General features: G+C 37.5%; 1 protein-coding gene and 1 long non-coding RNA gene across 3 annotated transcripts in view; one reads left to right on the top strand and one right to left on the bottom strand.

Annotated features, from left to right (window-relative positions):
• The window catches only part of UBTD2 (ubiquitin domain containing 2), a 65,477-nt gene that overhangs the window by 25,261 nt on the left and 24,218 nt on the right, over nt 1-15,998 (bottom strand). The gene's annotated exons all lie outside the window — the stretch shown is intronic.
• On the top strand, nt 7,110-9,090 carry LOC123610613. Its single transcript, XR_006718224.1, has 2 exons — nt 7,110-8,428; nt 8,689-9,090. It is a non-coding gene; the product is annotated as an uncharacterized LOC123610613 (long non-coding RNA).

Genomic DNA, 15,998 nt, shown 5'->3' with positions numbered 1-15,998 from the left:
GACATCAAGTAAGCCTCCTTTTCTCTGTCTAGGTCTCTGTTTTTCTCCGTATCACAAACATATGTAATAAAGAATGTCTTTCTATTAAATGTCCATTATTAAAATACTTAAGCCTTTACAACATATTATTTTAGTGCAACCATTGAGCAGTGATTTTTCACTAAAAAATATGAGGTTAAAAGCTTGATCATTTTAAACTAAATGCAGTTTGTTGCCTAACTTACCTTTGTTAAATAAACTGGAGAAAAAATGGATATTTAGCAATTAATATTTAGCATAATTTAGCATTTAAACTATGGTCTTATGAAAACATGAAAATATTTAGGGTTTTATGAGGATTTTAATATCTGTAAAGCACTAATAAAAATCATTAGTATATAATAAACTACAAATAAGTGTTTGCTAAGTAAAAATAAATTTGGGACCGCTATATAAAATAAAAAACCTTAAGACATTTTTGCAAAAATACACAGGCTAAGTCTTTTTTCTTTTCATACCTTCTGAATAGAACCTGACATTCTGAGAATTTGACATCAAGTACCTCCCTTAATTTTGAAAAGAAATGTTCTATGACTGTCATGCTCTTCCTATGTGTTCATCGGAGTATTTTTTTAGGAATTGGTCATCAAATGTGCTATGATTTTAGCCAATACTATAAACCTTTATTTCTGAAAATACCTGGACACAGAAATGAGTCTCGCAGCTAAGAAGCTATGTTTTTTTTTTGAACCAAGTCAACCATTTTCAATTATGAAGGAAAAGATGTAAACTATGTATACTTAATTAGATTACATCTTATGCTCTGAAACTTTCAGATTTACCTGTTTCACACATCAATCTGACTCCTGATACCGAGAGAGATGCTCATTATCATTCATGTATCTGGGACTAAGTACAGTATTATGCTCTAACAATGAATTTAAAGACAGGACACAGTTCTTATTCCCTAAATTTCTGATTTAAATTGCAGGCAATCAACCACATTAAGTTTATTCCATGGTTTAACATACAACAAAAGATTAATGAAGAAATCTAATTTTATTATTTCAGAAAATACACTTCTTTCCCCCATCAATCCACAGTTACTTTTGAAAACTTTGCCAAAAACTCACCTTCTGAGAAGCCTCTTTAAAAAAAATTTTTTTTAGGGGCGCCTGGGTGGCGCAGTCCGTTAAGCGTCCGACTTCAGCCAGGTCACGATCTCGCGGTCCGTGAGTTCGAGCCCCGCGTCAGGCTCTGGGCTGATGGCTCAGAGCCTGGAGCCTGTTTCTGATTCTGTGTCTCCCTCTCTCTCTGCCCCTCCCCCGTTCATGCTCTGTCTCTCTCTGTCCCAAAAATAAATAAACGTTGAAAAAAAAAAAATTAAAAAAAAAAAATTTTTTTTAATGTTTATTTTGAGAGAGAGATAGAGAGATAGAGAGAGAGAGAGAGAGAGAGAGAGAGAGAGAGGGGGAGGGAGGGAGGGAGGGAGACACATAATCCAAAGCAGGCTCCAGGCTCTGAGCTGTCAGCACAGAGCCCGAACCAGGGCTCAAACCCATGAACAGTGAGATCGTGACCTGAGCAGAAATCAGACGCCCGGGGGAAGCCTCTTAATCACACTCATCTACTTATCTTATCTTTCCTTATAACTATTCAACACTTCTTCCCACTCTGACAAACAGATCTAACATGCAGAAAACCCAAGAAAGGTCTGCTTCTCAGATCCAAATAGCAACATAATCTTAAATATTTAGTTTTACACAATTGAATGAATTTTGCACAAAATTCACTTTGACATTTTGATAAAAAACAATGATCTCCAAAATGAAGCATGTTGATAGTTATTTTCCTGCTTTTGGTTCCTCTCTTTTGGTTTCCTCCCTCTTGGTTTCCTGATTTAATACTGAGACTCTTCAAATGAATAAAGGAGAAGCCATAATGTATAAGGTAAACATCAAGATCCGACTCAAGTAATAATAGCTTTAACAGACTGAAAACTAGAGCATCAGTTTTGCTAACACAACAGCCAAAGGGAAAAGACTGAATATTTAAAGAGATCACCATCAAAGGACTAAATGTTGTTTAACAGAATTCTAAAAACTTGAAAGCAGCAAGGAATAGGATTGGGATAATGTTCCTATATTTAGATTGAGTCTGAAGATCATGAAAACTAAAGGGAAATTTTTGTTACTCCCAAGAGTTAAGAATAGATCCTACAGAACTCTTCCACAACAGATGGTGCTAGCCTAAAAGGATACTCGTATTTTATTCTCATGTAAATTTAGAACACACTACACAAACACACACACACACACACACACACACACACAACATACATTCCCTTTACCTAAAGCAACTGTCAAAATAAAAATAGGGATATGGGGATTAAAATGCTTAAACTAAGAGCATCAACATGGCCAACTGTCAAAACCATACCCATAAGTTCTCTCATATCTGAGAATCTAGATGTGGAAGAGACCTTAGATGGTACCAGCCAACCTTACTATTTGACAGGAAGGGAAATAAGACCTAAGGAGGTTAAACAACTTGCTCAAGATCAAAAAGAGCCAGAACTAGAACCCAGATGACTAGATTCAAAGTCCAGAGCTCTCTTTCCATTATAGCACTCCATGTCTCACTTGGGCTGAGAAATGTATTTTCTTTTACATACCAAATCAATTACAAGCTTCATTTAAAATAAAGCATGTGTTGAGTCGTTTTTCTAGTGATCCATCTTTCACAGACTTATTTTAGGACCAATGGAATATCTCTGGAGAAAGAAAAAGTTAACTGAGCAGCACCAAATCCCCAACCTAATTCATTTCTTTGGAGATAACACGCTCACCAAAGAGGAATTCTATAATAAAGGAGAAGCTAATGCAGTTTTCTGGTCTGTCAGCTTCAACTTATAAGTACTCAGCGTCTATAGCTGATTAGGCACTAAAGATCACATGTATACGTACTTATCTACGTAAGTTAAATATACCATTTTTAATGCTATTTTATAAAAAATAGAAACAAGAACTTTGACCATGCTTCCATCCTACAGTTTATAAAAATTAAGCAGTTAATTTTATAGATACAATATAAGATATAATTTTAAAGACATACATATAATTTCTAATGTTGTCTGAGCTAGCTTTATTGATGGGGAGGGGGGGAAAGTAAATATAATGACTTCCTGGCCTGTTTTTCAGAGTATAAATCCACTTACCAATGGCCTGAGCATACAAACAGGCAACAGGAATGCCAACTTAGAACAAAGTATGCCAAAGGACTTTTCTTAATGGGCGAGTCTTAATAAAAATGTTACAAAAGCATACATTAAATCCCACACACGTACACGGAAAGCCCCAACTTTATTTGGAAGGCTAAAATTACATAAAATTGGAACTAAGAAAATGGTCGCTTAACAGAAGCCCACTGTACCTTCTAAAGTAATAAGTGCAATTTTCAGAGGATTCTACTGGGTAGGGGGGGAATAGCTTTATCTAGAATTACAGTCTTTGGAATCCAGGGACTTTTACTTCTATTAATTTATGGGTAATCCTAGGGAGGGGAAGCACACATAAGTCAAGGATGCCCATCATCTCCACAACTATTTAACATCGTTTTGAAAGTGTTAGCGCAATCAGAACAAAGCAATCAAAAGCATAATAACCAGAAGGGAAGAAGTAAAACCATCTCTAATTGCAGTATGATTGGAAAATACAAGAAAATCAGTGCTAAAATTAAATAAGAAAAAATCAATATGATAATGGGATATAAAATATAAGCCTTATATACATAAAATACCCAGCTAGAAGAGATAATGGAAGAAATGGTCCCATTTATAACAGTAATAGAAAAGACAAAATATTTTGAATGCAACACCTGTTATCGGGATGCATTTTTTAAACTCCTGAAAGACCCCTAAGTAGACTAGACTTGAACAAAATGAAGACATCTCTTATACTTGGATGTTAACATTATAAAGATGTCAATTCTTCCCAAGTTATCTACATTTAACATGTTTCCAATGAAAATAATTAAAAAAAAAAAAAAAAACTTCCTGAAGCTAGATGAGTGGATTTTTTTTTAAGTTTATTTATTTTGAGAGAGAGAGAGAGAGGAGAGGGGCAGAGAGAGAAGGGAAGAGAGAATCCCAAGCAGGCTCCATGCTCAGTGCAGAGCCCAACATGGGGCTCCATCCCATGACCACAGGATCATGACCTGCAGAAATCAATAGTTGGATGCTCAACCAACTGAGCCACCCAGGTGCCCCAAAGTTGTGACAATTCTTTCAAATGATTCAGCTGTTAAAAGGGGGAGTGTGTGTGACTGTATAAACACATACACATATATACACAAAAGAGAAAAATGTAAATACAGCAAAATGTTAACTACTAAATTTACATGGGAAGTACACGAATATTCATCGTACTATTTTTTCATGCTTGAATATTTTCACAATAAAACCTTTTTGGTAAAAACTCAAACGGTGAGAAGCAGTTAAGACCTGAATTCAATATTTAAAGTACTTCAGTTGTGATCAGTTCTTGATACTCAATGTTATGTTTACATAACTGTTTAAGTTCCCCATGTTTGATTATAATAAAGGATCAGAGAACTCTAAGTTTATACTACACCAAGCACATAATTCAGAAGCTAAATCTGTGCTACTCAAACTTCCAGTTTCAGAGTTTTATTTATATGTGTATGGCTTTTTGGCATATGCCTAATCCACTCTTATATATTCCCATGTCCAGGTTCCTGTGCCTATTCTTGAGAAAGAAAATAATAAAAAGCAGAAACCAAAGAAATTGAAAACAGATAAAAACAGAAAAATCATGAAGGCAAAAGCTGACTTAACAAAAAAAAAATCAATAAATTGATAAATCTCTAGCCAGAATGACCAAGGGGGGGGAGGTGGTGACAAAAATTACAACATAAGAATGAAAGAGGTGGTATCATTAGAGATCCAGCAGATATTTAAGGGATAATGAAGGTGTATTTACTCAGGAAAAAAGGGATAACTTGACTAGCTCCATATGTACTAAAGATATTTTGTCTTTAAAAACTTCCTGACAAAGGAAACTCCAGGCCCAGATGGGATTACTGAATTCTACCAACACAAAGAAGAAATAATATGGAGCTCCTGGTGGCTCAGTCAGTTAAGCCTCCGACTTTGGCTCAGGTCATGATCTCATGTTTGTGGGTTTGGCCCCACATCGGGCTTTGCGCTGTCAGCACGGAACCTGCTTTGGATTCTCTATCTCCCTCTCTCTCTCTGTACCTCCCCTGCTCATGCTCTCTCTCAAAAATTAAACATTAAAAAAATAATAATAAAATAAAAAAAGAAATGATACTAATTACTCACACTTTCATAAAACAAAAGAGAAAGGAATACTCCCTAATTCAATTTATGGGGCCACAACTGCAAAAAATAAAATACAAAAAAAAAAACTATAAACAAGTATTCCTCATAAACACAGATGCAAAGATGAAATAAAGACCTTATCAGCCATATAAAGACTGAAAGATCGGGGCGCCTGGGTGGCGCAGTCGGTTAAGCGTCCGACTTCAGCCAGGTCACGATCTCGCGGTCCGTGAGTTCGAGCCCCGCGTCAGGCTCTGAGCTGATGGCTCAGAGCCTGGAGCCTGTTTCCGATTCTGTGTCTCCCTCTCTCTCTGCCTCTCCCCCGTTCATGCTCTGTCTCTCTCTGTCCCAAAAATAAATAAACGTTGAAAAAAAAAAAATTAAAAAAAAAAAAAAAAAAAGACTGAAAGATCTCGGGGTGCCTGGGTGGCTCAGTCAGTTAAGTGTCCGACTTTGGCTCAGGTCATAATCTCTCGGTTTGAGGGTTCAAGTCCCACATCAGGCTTTGTGTTGACAGCTCAGAGCCTGGAGCTTGCTTCAGATTCTGTGTCTCCCCCTCTCTCTGCCCCTCTCCTGCTCACACTCTGTCTCTTTCTCAAATATAAACAAACATAAAAAAAAAAAAAAAGACTAAAAGAATTTATCACCTACATACCTGTACCCAAATATTACAAAGTACTTTGGGCAGAAAGAAAATGGTAACAGATGGAAACCTAAATCTACACAAAGGAATGGGGACCATTACAAATGGTTAACTACATGGACAAATATAAAAGACATTTTAAGTTATTATTCAAACTTCCTTACAAAATAATTGGGTGATGGGGTGCCAGGGTGGCTCAGTAGGTTGAGTGTCCCAACTCTTGATTTCAGCTCAAGTTATTATCTCAAAGTTTGTGGGATCAAGCCCAGTGTCAGTGGGGAGCCTATTTGGGATCCTCTCTCTCCCTCTCTCTGCTCTTCCTCTGCTCATGCTCTCTCTCAAAATAAATACATAAGCTTAAAAAAAATTGAGTGCTATCACCAGAAAAGATAGAGTAAGAACTTTTTTTTTTAAAAATACTTATTTTGTGTGTGTGCGAGAGTGAGAGAGACAGACAGACAGACAGAATCCAAAGCAAGGCTCCAAGCTCTGAGTTGTCAGTACAGAGCCCAACACGGGGCTCCAAACCCACAGACTGTGAGATTATGATCTGAGCCAAAGTTGGACACTTAACCAACTGAGCCACCCAGGTGCCCCAAGGACTTCTGAAAATCTCTATAAATGCAATGAGAACATTGGCAAAAATTGTCAAAATAAACTTCAGAAATTTGGAAATTAACCAAAGACTTCTTACAATCCAGGGAGGATTTACTCCTTCTTATTCAAGAAAAAGTGCTGAATTTTGGTAAAAAGCATGAGTATTGTGGTATTTTAACATGCCTTGACCAATTCCCCTCTCCCCAGCTTCAGGGCAGACTTGAGAACCAACAGACAGCAATCACAGTGAAAGCCACCAGCCCCACAGCCACGGGAGGGGTCTAATGGGGTTGGAGTGCTTTAAAAGCCCCAATCCCAAACAAACAAACAGTCGTTTTTGGCCTATGTGGAAGTTCTCTGGGAAATATTACTCATAGGGCTTATCTTTATTTGACCTAACTTACAGCTCTCCCAGGATGAACAGCCTTTTCCTGGGGCATTTGTCAAAAACTATAAGCAGAAATTGTTTAACACTGCACCTGCAAGAGGCAGTGAAACATTTGGGGCAAGCAAGAAGGTAATCAAAGCTGGGGAATGAGATGTCCAGAAAAACTGACGTATTTCTGGGAATCTAAAAGGTGTTCATGCATAGAACTGTGCATATTCAGGGACTGTGTACATGTTTAGGAAAGACAAGAGAATATCCTAAGGTCTTATTTCTGACTGATACTGAGGCTCTGTACAAGTAGGAAATAAAGGCTAAGGTACAGCAGTACCAATATGAGCCCCAATATGTGAGCCCCAATATGAACACAGAGCCATGTAGCAAAGAATAGGACAATTATTGATTCTGCACTTTTAAGGAAATATGTACACAACCATTAGCTCACCACTAAACTAAGCAGAGACTTCAGTGGCCATACCTAACAAAGAATACAAACTTTACAGAATTAGTTCAGTAAAGTCAGTAAAAAAAAAACAAAAAAAACAGTAATAATAACAAACCCTGAGGGAGAGAGAATTTGAAATCAAGGGTTGTCATGTAGTATCTTAAATGTTCAGTTTTCAACCAAAAAATTATGAGACATGCAAAGAATATATGGCCCACACACAGGGGAGGGGGCAGCAGATAAAAGAAACTGTCACTGAGAAAATCCAGACATTGGACTTAGAAGACAAAGAATTTAAGCTATCTTAAATATGTTCAAAGAACTAAAGGAAACCATATGTAAAGAACTAGAAGAATGAGATTAAGTCTTAATAAAGAGAAATTATTTTTCGGAGTATAGTTGACACACAACATTACATTAGTTTCAGGTGCACAATACTGATTCAACATCTCTATTCCTTATGCTATGCTCACCACAAATGTTAGCTACATTTGTCCCCACACAACACTGTTACAATATCATTGACTGTATTCCCTATGCTGTGCATTTCTGTGACTTATTCATTCCATAATTGGAAGCCTGTAGCTCCCACTTGCCTTTATCCATTTTGCTTCCTCCACCCCCCAAGAAATAGAAATTATTTTTAAAATGATGAAAGTGCAATAACAGGGACACCTGGGTGGCTCAGTCAGTTAAATGTCCGACTTCAGCTCAGGTCATGATCTTGCAGTTCATGGGTTCAAGCCCCACGTCAAGCTCTGTGCTGACAGCTCAGAGCCTGCAGCCTGCTTTGGATTCTATGTTTCCCTTCCCTCTCTCTCTGCCCCTTTCCTGGTCATGCTCTGTCTCTCAAAAATAAATAAAAGTTGAAAGAAAGAACAAAAGGAAGGAAGGAAGGAAGGAAGGAAGGAAGGAAGGAAGGAAGGAAGGAAGGAAGGGCAATAACAATGAAAAAGTCACTGGAGAGACTTAATAACAGATTTGAGCAGGCGGAAGAATCAGTGAACATGAAGATAGGTCCTTTTTTTTTTTTTTTTTTTTTTATTTTAAATTTTTTTTTTTTTTTTAACGTTTATTCATTTTTGGGACAGAGAGAGACAGAGCATGAACGGGGGAGGGGCAGAGAGAGAGGGAGACACAGAATCAGAAACAGGCTCCAGGCTCTGAGCCATCAGCCCAGAGCCTGACGCGGGGCTCGAACTCACGGACCGCGAGATCGTGACCTGGCTGAAGCCAGACGCTTAACCGACTGCGCCACCCAGGCGCCCCGAAGATAGGTCCTTTAAGCTGATCTACTCTGAGGAACATTTAAAAAAAAAACAAAAACAAAGAAAATGAGCAAAATCTCAAGAGATCCTGATAAGGGTGTAACCATCAAGATTACCAATACACATACACATAATATGAGTACTAGAAGGAGAGAGAAGGGGCACCTGGGTGGCTCAGCTGTTTCAGTGTCCAACTCCTGATTTCGCCTCAGGTCACAATCTTGGAGTTTGTGAGATCAAGCCTCATGTGGGGCTCTGCACTGACAGCATGGAGCCTGCTTGGGATTCTCTCTCTGCCACTCTCTTGTGCTCGCACACTATCTCTCTCTCTCTCTCAAATAAACATTAAAACAAAGAAGAGGAAGAAGAACTAGAGAGAAAAAGGTACAACGAGTATTGGAAAAATAATGGCCCCAAACTTCTTATATATGATGAAATACATTGATCTATATATGCAAGAGATCCCTACCTAGACATATAATAAAACAGTCAAAAGCCAAATACAGAGATCTTTTTAAAAAATATTTTATTTAAGTAATCTCTACACCCAAGGTGGGGTCCTAACTCATGACCCTGAAATCAAGAGTCTCATGCTTTTCCCACTTAGCCTCCCAGGTGCCCCACATATAGTAAATATTGTTGTTGTTGTTGTTGTTTTAATGTTTTTATTTATTTTTGAGACAGAGAGAGACAGAGCATGAGCAGGGGAGGGGCAAAGAGAGAGGGAGACACAGAATCCGAAGCAGGCTCCAGGCTCTGAGCTGTCAGCACAGAGCCCGACACAGGGCTCAAACTCACAGACCACGAGATCATGACCTGAGCCAGTCAGAGGCTTAACCGACTAAGCCACCCAGGCGCCCCTGTTGTTTTCTTTTTTAAGTTTATTTATTTTCAGAGAGAGGAAGCATGAGTGGGGGAGTGGCAGAGAGAGGGGGAGAGAGAGAATCCCAAGCAGGCTCTACACTGTCAGTGCAGAGCCCGACACAGGGCTCAAACTCACAGACCACGAGATCATGACCTGAGCCAGTCAGAGGCTTAACCGACTAAGCCACCCAGGCGCCCCTGTTGTTTTCTTTTTTAAGTTTATTTATTTTCAGAGAGAGGAAGCATGAGTGGGGGAGTGGCAGAGACAGGGGGAGAGAGAGAATCCCAAGCAGGCTCTACACTGTCAGTGCAGAGCCTGATATGGGGCTCAAACTCTGGAAACGTGAGGTCATGACCTGGGCTGAAAACAAGAGTTGGATGCTTAACCAACTAAGCCACCCACCAGGAGCCCCCAAAGAGAAGATCTTTAAAGAACAAGAAGGAATTCTCACATACAAGACATCCTCAAAAAGTTTAACAACTGATTTCTCATCAGAAGCCACAGAGGACAGAAGGCAGTGAGATAGATATTCAAAATAATGAAAAGAAGAGTGTGTTAACCAAGAATTCTATATCCACCAAAAAGTATCTTTTGAAAATTATGGAGAAAGTAAAATATGCCTAGATAAACAAAAGCTGAGAGGTTTTGTTGCTAGCAGACTAGCTCTGCAAAAAAAACCCCAAAAAACAAAACAAAACAAAACAAAACAAAAAAACAACTATAGGAAGTCCTTCAGGCTGGAACAAAATGATATTCGACAGTATTGTGAATATACATTTAGAAATAAAAAAACATCAGTAAAGGTAAATTTACATATGCAAATTTACTCAGTTCAGTATAAAACCCAGCAAATATAGATTTTTCACTTGAAATTGTTTCTTCTTATTTGATCTAAAGGACATGTGTATAAAGCAATAATTATAAATCTGTGTTCATGAGCATACAATGTACAATAAAACCTTGATTTGCAAGCATAATTCATTCCAGAAACATGCTTGTAATCCAAAGCGCTTGTATATCAAAGCAAATTTCCCCATAAGAAATAATGGAAACTCAGATGATTTGTTCCACAATGGAAAAATATTCATAAAAAAATGATTACAATACTGTAATATTATACAAAACAATAAAGAAAATACAAAATATAAAGAAAAGTAAATTAACCTGCACTTACCTTTGAAAACCTTTGTGGCTGATGTGAGGGAAACAAGAGTAAGGAGAGTTATTGTGTAGGACAACTCTCACTATCACTAACAGAATCACTGCTATCACCTCAACAGAATCTTTCTCTGCATGCAGACCACTATATATACTCGCACAGATGTTGACTACAGTACAGTAGTAATAAATTCTTGTTACATACTGTATTTAATGTAACTGGCAATAACGCAGCAGAAGAAAAGGGCCTATATCTGCAGACAGCCTGATCTAGAATGGAGCAAAGCATTCCTAAGCTTACTCTTGCACAGAAAAGCAAAGGACTGTCCATAGGTGCTTTGAAGTGACAAAAATTACACTAATATCAGTTGTGGGCACCTTCCAACATTCTGGAAAATCACTGATTTCTGCCAAACACCACGGCCTGAGTCCAGCAACCAAGCATGAGAAATGATCACCCCTAATCCCCCCCCCACACACACACACAGAGAGAGAGAGAGAGAGAGAGAGAGAGGGGGAGGGAGGGAAAAGAACCACTGGCTCATTTGTCATCATGTGACATTTGGTGCCAGGTACTACTCGTATTGCAAGACACTGCTCGCTTATCAAGTTAAAATTTATTAGAAATGTTTGCTCATCTTGTGGAACACTTGCAGAACAAGGAAGTCACAATTCAAGGTTTTACTATATAAAGATGTAATTTGTATGTTAACAAGAGCACAAAGGAGGGAGGGGAAGGAGCTTTGTACAAGTTTTTATGTGCTACTGAAATTAGATTGCTTCCAATTAGATTGTTATAAATTGTTAATTATAATCTCCAGACCAACCACTAGGAAAACGATGCAAAAATATATAGCAAAAGAAATGACAAAGAAATTAAAATGATACACTAGAAAAATATCTATTTAACACTAAATAAACCATTAATAGAGGGACAGAAGAAAAGAGGAATAAAACATATAGCAAACCCCCAGAAAATGGCAAATATAAATTCTATTTTACTAGTATTAACATGAAATATAAATATTAAGCATTCTAATCAAAATGTTGAAATTTACAAATGCGCCTGGCCGGCTCAGTCACAGAGCATGCAACTCTTGAACATGGGGTCGCAGGTTCTAGCCCCTTATTGGGCATGGAGGTTACTTAAAAAAAAATTTTTTTAATCTTAAAAAAATGTTGAAATTTACAGAATTGGACCAAAAAACCATTATTCAACTATATGCTACCCACAAGATACACTTTAGAATGAAAAACACATTTAAGTTGAAAGCAAAAAATGGAAAAAGACATACCACGCAGGGAGTCACCAAAAGAGAGCTGGTATGACTAGGTTTGTATCAGACAAAACAGGCTTTAACACAAACATTTTTACTAAAGACAAAGAAGGACATTTTATAATAAACAGGTCAATTTATCAGGAAAATATAACAATTATAAACCTGTATGTACTTAACAACAGAGTCCCAGAATATATTAAGGAAATAACCGACAGAATTGAAGGGATAAAGTTCTACAGTAATAGTTGGAAATTATAATACTCCATTTTCAATAACGAATAGAATAGCCAAACAGAAGACCTGAACAATATTATAAACCAAGTAAACCTAACAGATTGATATATAGAACATTTCACCAATGACAGCAAAAATACATATCCGTCTTAAGTGCACATGGAAATTCTCCAGGACAGACTAATAAATTAGGCCAGAAAACCAGTCTCAATAAACTTCAGACTGAAATCATACAACATATATTCTCTGACCATAATGGAATAAAGGTGGAAACCAATAAAAAAGACAACTGGAAAAGTCACAAATATATAATATGGAAATTAAACAACACACTCATATCCAATGGATCAATTAAGAAATCACAAGGAAATGAGAAAAGACGAATGAAAACAAAAACACAAAATATAAAAACTCGTAAGATACAGCAAAAGCAATATTCACAGGGGAATTCAGAACTAGAAATGTTTACATTTAAAAAGAAGAAAACTCTCAATCAATAACCTAACTACACACCTTAAGGAACCATAAACCCAAAGCTAGCAGAACAAGGTAATAATAAAGATTAGAGCAGAGGTAAATAAAATACAGAACAGAGAAACAACAGAGAGATTCAACAAAACCAAAAACTAGTCCTTTGAAAAGACCAACAAAATTGTCAAATTTGTAGCTTGACTAAGAATAAAAAAGACACAAATAACTAAAATCAGAAACAAAAGTACAGATATTATGGCTAAATTTACAGGAATAAAAAAAGATTATAATACTAGAATACTATGTACTACACCAGCAAATTAAACGACTTAGATGAAATGGACAAGTTCTCAGAAATAAATTATCAAAACTGATTTAAGAAGAGAGGTTGGGAATGCAAGCTGGTGCAGCTACTCTGGAAAACAGTATGGAGATTCCTCAAAAAACTAAAAATAGAACTACCCTACAACCCAGCAATTGCACTACTAGGCATTTATCCATGGGATACAGGTGTGCTGTTTCGAAGGGACACATACACCCCCATGTTTATAGCAGCACTATCAACAATAGCCAAATTATGGAAAGAGCCCAAATGTCCATCAATGGATGAGTGGATAAAGAAGATGTGGTATATGTATATACAATGGAGTATTACTCGGCAATCAAAAAGAATGAAATTTTGCCACTTGAAACTACGTAGATGGAACTGGAGGGTATTATGCTAAGTGAAATTAATCAGAGAAAGACAAAAAGCATCTGACTTCACTCATATGAGGACTTTAAGAGACAAAACAGATGAACATAAGGGAAGGGAAACAAAAATGATATAAAAACAGGGAGGGGACAAAACAGAAGAGACTCATAAATAAGGAGAACAAACTGAGGGTTACTGGAGGGGTTGTGAGAGGGGGGTGGGATAAATGGGTAAGGGGCACTAAGGAATCTAACTCCTGAAATCATTGTTGTGCTATATGCTAACTAATTTGGATGTAAATTTAAAAAAATAAAAAAACAAATAAATAAAATTAAAAAAAAAGAGTAAGTTTTTATTATGCTAGGCCATGGCTACATTTTTCTAAAGTGTCTCCTGAGGCAGAGGAAATAAAAACAAAATTAAACTATTGGGGCTACATCAAAATAAATTGCTCCTGCTCAGCGATGGAAACAATCAACAAAACTGAAAAGCAACTTACTAAATGGGAGAAGATATCTGCAAATGACATAGCTGATAAACGGTTAGTACCCAAAATATATGAAGAAATTATACAACTCAACAGCCAGAAAACAATACAGTATACAAATGGGCCCAAGTCACAAACAGAGAGTTCCATGAAGAAGACATTCAGATGGCCAACAGACACATGAAAAGATGCTCAACATCACTCATGATCAGGGAAATGCAAATCAAAACTACCACGTGATATCACCTTACACCTGTCAGAACGGCTAAAATCAATAAGAAAAAAACTAATGTTGGTGAGGATGTGGAGAAAAAGGAACCCTCATGCACTTTTGCTGGGAATGCAGATTGCTGCTGCCATTTGAAAAACAGTATGGAATTTCCTCAGATAATTGAAAATAGAACTAATTTGTGATGCGGCAATTGGACTAATGGGTACTTACCCAAAGAATACAAAAGAAAAAAAAAAAAAAAACTACTTCTAAAGGATATATGCACCCCTGTGGGGGATAAGCTTAGGAATCCCCTGAGTTTACACCAATGGGTTAACAAGACACAAAGAGATACAAAGTCAATATAATGCCCACACCCGAGTTTGGGTAAACCAGACTGGCACTCCAAGAATAGGGGGGTGCAAAGACACCCCAAGAATAGGGAGGCACAAAGGTGCCAGGAATAGGGAGGTGCCAAGCACCCCAACATAGGGAGGGGTTGCTGAGCCCCCAAAAATAGAGAGAGAGGCAAAGGCCTGAAAGAGAAATGGCGCACAGGAATAACAAGATTAGATATTCAAGGTGAAAGCACCCCATAGCAGAAAGCTGCTTCCATAGGAGATTGGGGCCAGGTTAGGTAAAATTGGTGAATTGGACTTTGGACCACTGCGCTGCAGGCAAAGCAGCCCAGAGCGGAGATGGTTAACAAAAGAAAAGGTGGCATATTAACCCTGAGGTTATTCCCCCTATCTGTCTCATCCCCTAGGCTGGCAAAGATAAACAGGTGCGGCGCCTCCTGTCTGGTGTTAACAACCATCTACCCATCTGCCTGGTGCCTGGATTTTGTATCGACCCAAACCCCAAACACTGTATATCTTTAAAATCCCCTTTTCCCCCTCACATCCACAAGTTAATGTTCCTAGTTTATCTCTTTATACACGCCTATCACATTTGCAAGCCTTCTGGTCTGAATAAATACAGGGCAAGGACCCTTATTTGGGGCTCTTGTCTTTTTCCTGGGGAAAAAAAAAAAGAAGAGAGGCACCTGGCTGGCTCAGTCAGCTGCATGTGACTCTTGATCTCGAGGGTTTTGAGTTTAAGCCCCACATTAAAAATTTTTCAAAAAAAAAAAAAAAAAAAAGAAGAAGAAGATGGCTCAACTGGTTAAGTGACTCTTGATTTCGGCTCAGGTCATGATTTCACAGTTTGTGAGTTCGAGCACTGCATCAGGCTCTGTGCTGACAGCACAGAAGCTGCTTGGGATTCTCTCTCTCTTTCAAAACAAATAAGTAAACTTAAAAAAAAAAAAGACAACTTAAAAAAAAAGTGTGTATCTAACTTAAACTTCAGAGGACAGAAATTTTGTTAGTAATTTTGTTTTAAAGTTTATTTATTTTGTGAGAGAGTGAGAGAGAGGAACATGCTCCCAAGTGTGAGTGGGGGAGGGGCAGAGTGAGGGAGAGAATCCTAAACAGGGAACCGACGCAGAGCTGGATCCCACAAAGGGTGAAATCATGACATGAGCCAAAATCAAGAGTTGGACGCTTACTTGGCTTAACTGATTGAGACACCCAGGCACCTCTTTTGTTAGTAATTTTACCCTTAAGTTAAAGACATAAAGAACTGTAATCAATTCCAGTTGGTGGTTTTGCTTTTCACAATAAAATGAATTAGCAATTCCAAAAGTACATATTCTAAGATTGAGTAAATAAATAAATATATTGTGGAAACTGAGAGCCAAATTTTTCACTGTGAGAAATACAATTGTAAATATAGGCAGGGGAATGTAAGATATCATTATGAACTCACTGTTTTTAATACATAAAAAGATAGAGATGTGTGTTATACACACATATATGTCACTTATATTTAGGGATATATCTGTATCTATACCTATATATCTACATATTTATTATCTA

This window comes from Leopardus geoffroyi, chromosome A1, assembly GCF_018350155.1.
Source record: "Leopardus geoffroyi isolate Oge1 chromosome A1, O.geoffroyi_Oge1_pat1.0, whole genome shotgun sequence".
Lineage (NCBI taxonomy): Eukaryota > Metazoa > Chordata > Mammalia > Carnivora > Felidae > Leopardus > Leopardus geoffroyi.
This window is presented reverse-complemented; position numbering and strand designations above follow the sequence as displayed.